Consider the following 13,130-nt stretch of genomic DNA (forward strand, 5'->3'; position numbering starts at 1 on the left):
GTAAACGCGGGCAAACTGTCATCTTGCTTTTTCCTGCTCCCAAATGTAAAGGACTACCAACCCCCCCCCCACCACCACCACCACCACCACCACATCCAACCTGCTGAAGCTTCCTCCCCATCCCCAAAAACACGAAACTCCGCCCTTTCACCTGCAATACAGAATGGGACGCACCCAAAAGGTCTCACATTCCAGTGATGTCATTTGAAAACCTTGGTTTTGTCCAACATGCTAAATGCCACTGCTGTTTTCATCCGAAGCTTTCCGTTTGGTTTTGTTTTGTACAGAATACAAGTTGCAGTGTTGCAGGCTTTACAATGATGCGTTAAAACTAAAAGAAAAGGCCGATTTCTCGCTGTGAATTCATATTAAAAAATGAAAGACATATTCATATATTGCGGATCTCTTTCTGCTATGTGCCTCACATAAACTCCCCGTAAACCCGGGAATAATTATGCTCATTTTGACACCACGTCAGGAAAAGCGAATGTGTGGCCCCTCAGAGTGACCGAAATTCAAGGCAGCTGATCTGTTTCCATTAGCTGTGACACCCCCCCCCCCCCCCCCCGGTGACTGAGTGATGCGCTCGCCTGTGCTGCCGTCTTGATAGCCAATGGTGTGGCTCGTTTCCAGCCCTGGGGCGATGTGGGGATGGTGTTTGGACTTTCCTGAGAATGTATGTACAGTCATGCTCCGCCGTTCAGCCTCTGATGTGTTCCCTTGGTAACCGCCACGGCCTGCTCTCTCATCCGGCCTGCTCTCTCTCTTTCTCTTACTCTCTCTCTCTCTGCTTTGTATTTTATTACTTAAACAGTGACATACTTGCAGCAATCCAATAACTGGATAAATTGCCACCATTCTCACGCGATACAAAAATATATCATTTACCCGTTAAAGCGGAAGCCAGTCCTGGGTGTGCAATTTACATAGAGACCCCCAAAAAAGATGCCTTGTTGAGTCATTTTTCTATTTCCTTGGGAAGTATGTTTTTTTAGGGAGGGCAGCATGGCCTTCCCTGTTTTTACAGCGTGGCCCACTTTTTCACGGCCGCTGCCATGGAAGTTCCGGTGCCTGAGGCTGAGCCTGAGGCAGGCGCTGGTCCACATCAGCCTGCTTCAACCGGGAGACAAGAACAGCAGCCCGGCCCAGCCTGGACTGACTGTCTTCCTCCTCATGAGGATGTTCAGGGACTGCATCCGGTTCCAGAAACCGCCTGCCATCCCGGACAGCTGCCCCGTGGCGGCGGCCGGCGAGGCGAGGCGAGGCGGGGCGGGGCGGGGCGGGGCGAGGCGAGGGGAGGCGGGGCGAGGCGGGGCGAGGCGGGGCGGGGCGAGGCGCGGCGGAGCGAGGGGAGGCGGGGCGAGGCGAGGCAGGGATAAGCCGCATGCCGGCAGATTAAGGTCGGTTACGTCACTCTGGTGCGGAAGCAGAATCGACAGGCCCGTGGAGGGGGCTTAAGAGGTGCTCACGAATCACCTGCTCTTAAGCCCCCCCCCCAAACCCACCCTCTGTCTGTCTCCCAAACGCAGCCGGCAAATCCCCCTCCGCCGCTCACAGATCTTTCTCCTTTCGTCGCCCCTCCCCCCCTCCTTGTTCTCTGACTTTAGTTTTGAGTGCTGCCGTAACCGATCCTGTTTTAGTTCCGTTAATGGGAGACGAGAAAAAGCGGGCACTTAAGGCGCAGGCCCCCCTCCCCCCGGAGGTGCGGACGGCTTTTAATTATGACTTGTAAGTCATTTTTTTTTCTCAAAACATAAATACGAGTAAAGCGCCCCCCCCCCCACCCCCCCAGCCTTGGCCAGATCCAGATTAGGCCTAAGGATAGGTATTGCGCCTGGTGTGTTTAGGCAGGAAAATGGGATTTTTTTTTTGGGGGGGGGGCAGTGGGACGTGTGTGTGTGTCTGTGGGGGGGGGGGGGGCGTGTGGTAATTCCCAGGGTTGCCTTTCATGTCCGCTTATCGGGAGGGGATGTATAGCCAGGCTGTAAGCCTTAATCAGAGCGTCTGTGCGGGCCTGTCGACAGCCCCTCTGTGCCCCCCCCCCAACCCCAACCCCAACCCCCAGCACTTCAGGTGATCTGCTAACCGGAAGGGGGGGGAAATGCTCCTAGGGCAGAGATTTAGCAGAATCTGCAGTGGCTCCTGCATTTTTAACGCCTCATTACTCCCTCCTAGCTCCCCCCACCACACCCTGTGCCCCCTTCTACCCATTCACTCTGTAGCGGGCATTTTTGGGGTGTGGCTCTTAGCAGGGGGTCTTGCTGGTGCTCCGCTGCCACCAAACGCTCTGAGCATGAGTGCCTGACACAGTGACCGATGCACACTCTGGAGAGGGACTGGCCGTGTGGTAGCGCCCCCAAGGCACTCATTAAGCCGAAGCTGAGTACGGGACCAGGGGGGCTGGGCGGTTCTGAGGCTCTGAAGGTCGAGCCAGGAAGCCTGTGCCCCCCCCCCCCCCCCCCCCCCCACAGCTTGGCCCTGAAGCCCAAAAGGCTTCCTCAACCCTCCGCCCCAAACCAGAGAAGTACGTGAGCCGTTTCCATAAAACTTCCGACTTCAGGAGCCGTGGCCACAAGGGTGACTCGAATCACGGTAATAGAAAGGGATGTTCGTAGCCCCGCCCACTGGCAGATCGCAGGTCTCCCGGCTTGCCGCCCGTCCCCGAATGGGAACACAAGAAGAGTTGCAGGGAGGATTTGAAGAGAGACAGGCTGACGTGATTAATGCAAACGCCGCAAAGGCTCAGCGCAGCTCCGAGCGCGGTCGTGTCTTTGATCTTGTTCTCCTGCGTGGGGGAGTCCACCCCACAGCCAGAGTCAGGATCCTTAAATTAAAACAGGTGAATATGCATGCTCATACATTTGAGTGGTTCTTGTATGGTTCTGAAAGACCGAGTGTGTGATGCTGGGGAGAAGAAGGGCCATGCGCCCTTATGCTAACAGGCTGCAAATCAGGCTGCCCCCCCCACCCCACCCTACCCCACCCTACCCTGAAAGACCCAGACTCGTTTAATCATTATTAGGAGCCGTGGAAGATTGGGAATTATTCCTGTTGACCTCGTTCTCTGTACCTCACAGGTGGCAGGTAGGGCGTACTGTGGACACAGGGTGAGGGGTATCACCAGTGACGCTTTACGACATGGTCCGTTAGGGGTTCAACCTGTGGCGGGAGGCCAGGGAATAGGGGATCTTGTCAATGGTTCCGAGTCGATTAATGAGGTGGAAACAGAACGCAGATTCCGCATCCCAAGTGAGGTCTCTACATGATAATGCCGGATTTGTCACGGAAAAAGAGTGAGAGAGAGCGAGAGAGAGATGGGCCTCTTCAAGCCATTGGTAGGAGCATAAATTCACCGATGAGCGTTGAGTCACGCTCTGAGCTAATAAAGGGCTTTTGCACGGACCGTATGTATTACAATAAGGCGAGTGTATCATTCTAATGAATCGTTTGTGTGGCAGCGATTGAGACGTTAGCAAGGGGGTGGCGGCCGGATCAGGGAGCCCTGTCTCCCCACTGCAATGGATTTGTTTTGACTTGTACGCAGAGAAAAGATGCCTTTTACCATAACCAGATTTATTAGGCTATGGTACCATGCTGTCCGTCTCGTAACGTGTGATAGCTTTATTGCTACAGTAGCCGGCATGCTAGCTGAAAGCACCGGCATCCTGGCCTAGCCAAACCGCTAAAGATTTACTTTCCATAGCCTGACTGACCCAATAAAGTTGACCCAGGGCGGCACCTTGAGCCGGCAGATGTTGTGAGGGATGTAAGTGCTCTGTGTTCTGAGCCTGTCCATTTTACTGCTGTGCTGAGAACACAGACCTCACCCTGACTAGTGCTTCCGCTACTTGACAAATTGCTTTCAGAGTGATGATTGGGGATGTCAGGGCCTTTCCCCTGCTCCAAATGGCCATGATCACATGATCTACCATGTGATACCTTCATAGGTCACCTGATCCAGCCTAAGCAGGCCAATAACGATCTGGGTACCCGAGGAAAAGCTGAAAGTTGAAAATGAAACAAGTTTGAAATAACAGGATCATTCTGTGTGTGAGTGTGTTCATCCCAGAATCCCAACACACTGCCTGCAAAAGCTCTTCATTGCCTATTAACCATATTCCTAAAGATGAAGGCACCTATATTCTATATTATACCCCCGCAGCATCTGACAGCTCCGTCGGATGCCACTGGATTGCATCTCCACACCAAGTTCATTTCGACATTAAATTCAACTCTGTTTGATGATTTCAACATAGGGTTCCAGGTGGCATCTTGGAAATTGCCATTTGCACAAGTATGAGAACAGGTACATTGAAATGCTTCTTTTCACATATTCCATCTTGCTCTCCTTTAAGACATACGCACGCATATATACAGGTGAGAACAAACCTTGGGGCTTGGCGACAGGGTTAGCCATTTATGTAGCAGTCCTGAAGCATTTTTCAGGTGGTTAAGGGCTTTGCTTAATGTCCTACAAAAATGTGGCTATTCTGTCAAGCAAGGGAATCAAACCAGCGACCTGCTGATGACAGGCGCATAGTCCTAACCCGCTGAGCCTTGGAAACCGCTCGTGAGTCGAAGGCGGGATTACAACCTCTTCCTTCGACACATGAACCATTATTCTGTTTGCTTCCATCTGTGTGTGCGTTCAACGGCATGGAAGGTCTCCATCAAAACGACGACAAGTCGGGAGTGTGGTGGAAGCCCTAATAAGGATCACTGAGGAGGAAACAATGGCTGGACCCCTTTGGTTTCATTGGAAATGAAAGAGAGAGCGACTGAAATGCCAGGAACATCAGGAACGCGCATCAGAATTCCAGCTCATTCCATTCACTCCGCTCCGACACGGAGATGACAACGGGGAGCCGCATTCTTCGGGAACAATCGCAGGACAGAAAGCATCCTGGTTTTTTCTTTTAATTTATTTTTTAAGGCAAAAAACAAAATCAAATTAATGTGTTTTCTTTTTCCCCAAACGGTTTAAAAAGTGACAACTGTCAGAATAGCCTTCGATTGCCAATTATGCGGAAAAAAAAGTAATTACACCAGGTCTATTCACCTGTAATAATAGCCTGCCACTGATGACAGCAATTACTGAAGAGGCGGAATGGAAATCAGAGAGGCTTTTCCGTGTGACAAGTGCTTGTGGAAGTCAGGTTGGAGCTCGGCAGTGAATGATGTTTGATAACGCAGATGCACGGTATCAATCTCAATCAGCCTGCACTCGCCGGCGCCTCCCATCTAAATTTCCCGGCTCTGACCGTGAGGAGACGGGTTCTAAGCCGAGAAGAGGAGGCAGACAGCCCGCCTTCATGGACGCAAAAGCTCAGGGCTCCCGAGAGAAACAAATTCGCCTAAAACGAGCCACATCATCTTGTTTGGGTTACCGCCACCGCGTGCTTCTACTCTGACATGGTTTTACCTTAATTTATCCACTGGGAGTCGACCGCAAATTTTAACTATCGCGGTAATGCGGCGATAAACCAGCGGTGGTCTGCTTTTGGTCTCGAGGTAGTCGCTATGGTCGTGAGTAAGTACGCAGTTTTATATCCTGAAGGCTTCTGGTTCAAATCCTAAAGGGGCGGGGGAGGGTCTTGTAGTAGTGACCTTGAGCGCGGTACTTAACCGGAACACTGGTGCCTCCAGCGGCTGGGGGCGTTAAAATATTTTCAAAAGACCGAAGCGTTTAACGGCTTTGAAGACTCACCGATGGCGACCCGGTGGGTTTGGCGAGCAGGAGGGAGGTGGCAAGCCTGACCACCTGGGTCGATGCGGAATCACGTTCAGCCGCGTTTGACGTTGGCGGGAGGGAGAAAGCAAATAAAAAAAACATAACTCCTGATAAATAAAGTTGCGGATTATAAATATGATAATACGGCAGGAAATCAGAGGGGGGGCGCCGCTCCAAACGCCGCCCGACTCGCGGTTCAGCCGCGTTTACCCTCCAACGCCATCAAGAAACGCAATTTTATCTTTAATAAAGCAATTTTTTGTTTAATAATGCAATTCTCCTGCTCCTCATCTTTCCTGCCGGTGACAGCTTATAAAGCCGCGGCTAGCGCGCTTCGGCCGGCGAGACGCACGCGGGCGGAGTTCCGCGCCGTAATTACTGTCATGCCGAATAATGCGCCCGTTTGTTTATAGGTGCTGGCGCTGAACTTATTACGGAAGTAGCGGGCCAGTGTGTGCTAATGCCCCGCGAGCCGTTAGGGGATCAGACAGGGTTAATTTGTGAATCATTAAGCTGCATTATTTCCACATTCACATCTCATTTTTAACCCTCCCCGAACTGTCACACTCAGAACTGCTGTCGTTTTTTTTTTTTTATAGCCCGACCTGAATGGGCATGGGGTGGTGGCATTCCAGTTGATGCAGGTGATGAGGAGGTGCATCACAGGGTCAATCAGACCTCCCTCAATCTGGTATGACGCCTGATGGTGGATACAGGGGCGGGGCCACATGGGGCATTGGCCCCAGCTGAAAGCAGATTGGCTGACGGGGTGCCTCCCCTGTCGCTCATTGATTCAAAACATATCATTGGCTATTGAAGAGGTTCTTTACAAATTATGACCCCTCTTATGTGCACCACCTTAAAAAAACAATCCTAGGATTGTCCCTGCAGGTGACTTCCTGTGACGCAGATCTGTCCCCGTATTTTTGCCGTGGTGATGATGACACCGTTAACCCTTCCAGTTCCTTGTGCCAAACACCACCGCAGCTTGACCTTAGCACTGGTTATAACTACACTTAGGCACTTTCTGCAAGAGCTTACAGCATCCAAGGGAGGGCTGACTTTGAAACTTCCCCCCCAGATGATTCTGACCCCCATAACCTCCATCTTCTCCTCAGCTCTCATCTGGCTTTCTTGCCCGACTTTTAATATTGTCTAATTATGAGAATAATTTATAATAATACACGTTTCACAGCCGCTGTAATCAGATGTAATGGTGTTGCTAAATTTTCGCTAAACGCTTCTGGGCACGTTCTTTGCAAAGGGTGTCTCACAGAAATGAATTCAACGCAGCGCTCCATGCAGCTGCCTGCTGCTCACACGTCCGGCGTGCTGGAATGTCAAACTATGACCTGCTTACATCGTTTGCATTCATGTCTGTAATGCAGCAGTCTATGGATGGATCCTAACCCATCGCATATTAAATTTCCTTTTCAGCAAAAGGCCACAGGCTCAAACCCTAGAGGGAGTTTTCATCTCAAAGTGCGGCCCACAGCTAGCTGACGTAGGGGTTAGGCTGCCACATGCCAGGTCCGATTATCGCCATGGCGAATGACACATCGATGTCTGGGTGCTTTAATCCGGCCTGTTTATTAAAACATACGTTGTAGGGACTTGGCAGCTTTCAGACGTCAGGCTGGGTCCTAATTGTTTCACGATTCATCCCGGTTATTTACATATCATTAATTGTTCCTGTTTTCCTTCCCCATACACGATAATTAAATAGTTTGTGGCTGGAAGTGGAGGAAGGATTCATCACCGTTTGGGCTAGCCTTTTAGAGTGCTCTGTTTGTGTGTGTGTGTGTGTGTGTGGGGGGGGGGTGTGTGTGTGTGTGTGTGGAGGGGAGGGGGATGATGGAGTAGGCTGGTAGGAATGATGATCAGAAACTATTACCGAAGTGATTTTATAAGGACCCCAGTGTTCTTCTTGGGGGGGGGGGGGGTATCATGGTGGTACCAGGGACAAGGAGGGCCACTGCAAAATTTACCAAGGGAGACCCGACTGTCTGTTTTGATAACAGACGATCACTCAGAATTTACAACAATTTCCTGAGAACCACCCCCTCCCCCCCTGTTGGCAAATTTTACTGAGCCCCCTGCCTCTGCTGTGAGAGCCCATCTCCACCCTGTGCTAGGGCACAACTTGGGGGGGGGGGGGGGTCACCTAAGAAACATGCAGCACTGGGAAGGATACTGATTTAGGCACCGAATGCTGGAAAAACAACAACCACTGCCTCTCCTTTCCTGCCCTTACATACACACACACACACACACACACACACACAGAGCTGAGCAGCATCTGCGCAGAGCCTCTGCTAGCCGCCGCAGCTGGGATGCCTGACGCACCCCGGCGGAGAGGACAGGATTATCAGGTTTAAGGATGAAGATGTTTACACTGATATGCATAATCTCCCTCGTCACAAAAATCACAGGGATAGTACAGTCAGAGACAGGGGAAATGCCATTAACCTCACCCTGATTCAGACGCCGATCGCTCTCCCCTGCATTCCTTCGTTCGGAGTTGAGTCATAAGGAGTGTGGGAAGGTCACTGCTTTGGGGTTTTATTTTTTTGAGTAGCCAAGTTTCCTGCAGGAACGTGAGTTACGGCTGCCAAGACAAATCATGCGCTTTAATACCGTTGTGCCTCGATTCACTCGTTCCTTCTTTATGCATGAGCCCGTCTTCCTCGCAGTAATGCATGCACCCACCCCCCACCCCAAAAAAACACCTCACACTCCATCTTATCAACCCCGCCGACCTTTTGTGTAATTCTGGACACAGGCGGGGGAGGGGGGACACACGATGTGGGGGTCAGCTCAGGAGGAAGGAGGCAGGTGTTTGGATTTGAGCTTCATTCAGAATCTAAACAAGGGTGCAGAGAGAGAGAGAGCTGCCGAGTTCAAGAGGTTGTTTTGTATCATAAGCCGCCCCCCCCCATCCGCCCCGGCTTCCATTAAGTGAAGCACAACAACACTTTCCTGTTCTTTCTGCTGGATCCCGACCTAAAGGTTCTGTGCTGAGAGGAGCGAGGGAGCCCTCTGGTGGCCATGCTTGTAAAAGCAGCCTGGTGGCACAAAAACCCCACAGAGAAACAGAGTGTCCTGTATGTTTGTGGGAGTTTTGCTTGAGATCTGAGCAGCTGTGTAAGCAGGAGGAACGCAGCAATTAACAAGACACTCAAGGTGACGCATACCCACCGTTAGGTCCTACTTAAGGCCAAGTAATTGGCGACACGCCGCCTCGGTTAACCAACACCGTCCAAATCCGGCGAAAAAAAATCTGCGTCATTTTTTTCCCCTCACAAATCTTTCACTCTTCTAATTGCCTGGAGGTCAGAAAACCTTGAAACATTTAAGCGCTTAGCATAGCTCCGTGTGTCCCATTTTTCTTTCTCTCTCTCGTTTCCCTCAACTTCACAGCAATACTGTTCAGCAATATTGTGCCAAATTGCCTACCTGGTAATTTAAGATAGGTAAATGCCGTGATGACATTAGTAATTAAGAGAGCTGACGCTACTGCGTTTCCTCCGATATCATAGTCAGCTGATGTTCCAGGTCGTGCATTCAAACCCACATCTGAATGTCAAATTTAGTCCCCCCCCAACACACACACACACACACACACACACACCGAAGAAATAAACTGTCCTACCAATAGACACCAGCTAAGACGAGGTTATTTTTTAAATCTGCATAAAAAAATAAATTAATAATTTCAAGTGTATGCGTCTGCTTCGTGGTCCCGAGATTTACATCAGATGAAAATGCCTACCAAGCAAATGCTTGTATTTGAAATTCTGACTTTATTTCCACAATTAAAATTATCACTAAATACAAAAGGAAACAGATCTGAAATAAATACAGAAATAAATTACAGCCAATGCAAGGCACAGAGGTCTAAATCAGAAGGTGAAGATACAGGTTAGTATTGTCGCTGGCGTTGTGCAGACAGAGCGGTGGGTGACATGGATGAGGGAATAAAGGGACAGACAGAAGCTGGAGCCCTGGCCGAGCTGTCCCCCCGCGAGGCTGCAGGCAGGAGAGGCACCGCGGGGGTTTATTTTATGCAGAACGAAGGAGCCTCCGTTATTGCCGGGGGGACGCTGCTCAGCTGACCGTCGCCTCTCTCCGACTGCCAGGATTAGAGCGCCTGTCACCAGCCTGACAAGAGTTATCAAACCTGTCCCGCCCCGGGCTGCCTGTCAGAGATAGGATGGTCAAACGTTCAGGCGCTCTCCACAATCACACTGGGGGGAGGGGGATACACGGAGAGAGAGAGGTCGTCTCCCAGCAAAATGAGGGTAGAGGAGCCCCCAGCTTCCCATCACACTGATCCAATTATAAAAGCACCTCTCCCCCCCCTCCCCCCCGCATTTTAACTTTTTTTTTATTTTTTTAACAAAATCAATTTTCTTCTACTATCTTTCAGCCATTTTTTAGGTAGCACTCGGTCACGCATGTGCGCAGAAATAAACAGCGCGCTTTCGCACAACATGTGGTGGTGATTTTTTTTTTTAGTTTGATTTATGTGCAGAACTCCAAAGCAGATTATAAATCTGTCACGCTTCGCGTTGCACTGCCGCGCCGCCTGATCCCGGTCCCGCGTGCAGGATAAGGAGGCCCGGGAGCGCTTCACAAAAACAAGGTGTGAGACTGACCTCTGCCCCCCTGCGCAGGCTTGGAGTGAGGCGCTGTGTACCTCAGTAATCACAGGTACGCACTGATCACACTGCCGCCGTACGAAACCGCTCATCGGCTGTACGAGTCGATGAGCTGACAGTCACCGCCGTCTGCAGTTCGTCTGTAACGTTTTAAAAACCTTACCGTCAACGTTGGTGACTTCATGGGTCATGCATGTGCCCCTTTTTAGCCAAAGAAACTTAACAGTGCTATTCAATATTATTGTAAAATGTTAAGTGATTATTGACGAAATATTCAAAATATTTTACCTTATTTATAACTATGGACAGATTTTACCTGCGGTGTATTTGTGCGGATAAAACGCAGAATGGAGTGCTGCTGTAGCACAGTTTGGGTGGAAGGAGGTGACCGCGCCCGTGCACCGAAGCCCCGTGTGCGCGCTTGGGCGTGCGTGCGAGTATGCCAAGTGCCTATTAAAACAAGCTCTTCAGCTGGCTATTAGCATGACTTTCATTCCGTTTCTGACAACAGTTTGATCAATTGCCGCTTTGAAGGAGGCTGCGTGTTTTTCGTCTCTCCCCCTCTTTTTTTTTTTTTTTTTAGAAAAAAGGATAAAAGATAATGGTCTGTGATTTTGAAAAGTAAATCCAGCCCCGAATTTATGCGGTTCCCATTCAGAAGAATAAAAGGGGAGTAAGGTTTAATATTTTTATAGTAATGGTGCTATAAAATTGCCATGTCTCGTTTGGCTTGTCGCAGTTGCGTGAAAATATATATTAAAATGATAGGCCTATTGATTTACTGGTAACGTCACAAACACCGAGAATAAGACCTTCTTTTGTTTTCAGTCAGGGTGTCTTGTCATAGTTTTTCTTCTGTTCTCTGGACATTCTCTAGTACTATATGCTACAACTGTATGCGCTCGTGTGTCCCTGCGTGTGTGTGTGTGTGTGTGCGCACGCACATGCGCAGGCCCGATGGATAGGGCGGGAGCGTGCCTGGCGTTGTTTGCGTGCGCTTCGGTCCCCCGCAGCTAGGGGACTCGCTTCCCTTCAAGGTCGCGTAAGTGCACGCGGATGCGGGCGTGTTCGTGAAATGCCGTACACTGGTCACTGCATATGTGGAGTCTGTAGGGACAGTATCGGGTAATATGCAGGTGAATATACTCGGTGTTAGGTGTGTGACAGTAATAACAAAACAGTATTAGACACCCATAGGTAAGCTAATGAAAATATACTCGCACCTAGATGTATGTATACGTAAATGTGTAGCCTATATGTGTGACAGAGGACTGGCACGGAATAATATGCAAGGAGAATTCTGGCCTCTCTGGCTGCAGCTTACATCAAACTGGAAACATCAGGCTCTTGTATAAAGCTACATTGTTCGAAAGCAGACTGGTGTTTTCAATTTATGCCTTTAGATTTCTTTGTGTATTCCCGCTCTGATACTTAACCTCCAAACTGTGCCCCTACATTTACAGACCTATTCCTTCCAACCCTAAAAAAGCGGATAAGAGGTATACACGATCCGCAATGACAAGCTGCGTTCTCATTATTCAAATTCTAACTCAGCGGAAAACAAAACTGTGCGACAACGGTCATATGCAAATGACCGAGATGAGTGGCACATGGAAACCCCGCCCTCTCCCCTGTCCCCAGATGTCCCTCGGTCACGTGACCAGAGTTTATGGGAGAGACAGCATGGGGGGAGCAGTTGAGTAGAACAGACAGGTGGCATTACTATTGTGGTCAAGCAGACTTAAGGAGTAGCGCGCCATTATTTTCCGTTCATTTAAGCGTGATCCGATTTCAGATCTGGAGGCAGCTGGGTAGTTAATCCGCTTGTCTCTGTTTCCCTTTTACATTGTAATTTCTGTCTGGTTTAACATAGTCTGGTGTGTGCAGTGGTAGTGGTAGTGGTTGTGGATGGTGGTGGTGGGGTGGGGGGGGGGGGTAGGCAAGGGCTGTAAGTAAAGCACAGCCGTAACTGTATCCATATCAGTTGCTCTCTAAAAGTAATTGCTGCAAGTCATCAAAATTTAAATTGTGAGATCAATTTGTGAGAAACTTCTTAATCTTGTTTACCAATCATGCAGGTGGGGAAAATCAACTCGGTAAAATGTATCGTCTGTCACACATCCAGAGCTGAATACAGTGCGGTTATTGTGAAAATAGTTCATTTAGGATAGTAAACATGGTTTAGTAAAGTCTACTGCGAAATTAAATCACACCTCTGACCAATTTATCAAATAAAATGCTTTGCATAAACAAAAGATAAATGTTCTTCTTGCCTATACAGTGCTGGTTTTATGAGTAGCCTACTGGTAAATAGGGTTACACTTACCCACAAGATGGTGACTCTCGGGCTGCCTTAGATTTGAGCTCGGGAAATTAGAGGTTGTGACTTGAGTTTAAGTGTGAGTGTGTGTGTGTGTGTGTGGATTAGGTTTATATTACATTGTGGGGACCAAATTTACCCCACAATGTGATAAAAACCTGTTTTTGACGTTGTGGGGACCATTTTCAGTTCCCCACAAAGATCTGTGAATGCAAAAGTCTCTTGTTTTGTTTGGTTACTTATGGTTAAGGTTAGGGCTGGGTAGGAGTTAATGTTGTCATGTTGAGATTAGAGTTTTCCCCATAGAAATGAATGGAGAGTCTCCACAAACATATAATAACAAATGTCTCTATCTCTGTGTGTGTGTTTGTGTGTGAATTTTAATGACCGTCATCTGCCCGAGACGCGCGACCTCCTC

The sequence above is a fragment of the Paramormyrops kingsleyae genome, chromosome 10 (assembly GCF_048594095.1).
Source record: "Paramormyrops kingsleyae isolate MSU_618 chromosome 10, PKINGS_0.4, whole genome shotgun sequence".
NCBI classification, from domain to species: Eukaryota; Metazoa; Chordata; class Actinopteri; order Osteoglossiformes; family Mormyridae; genus Paramormyrops; species Paramormyrops kingsleyae.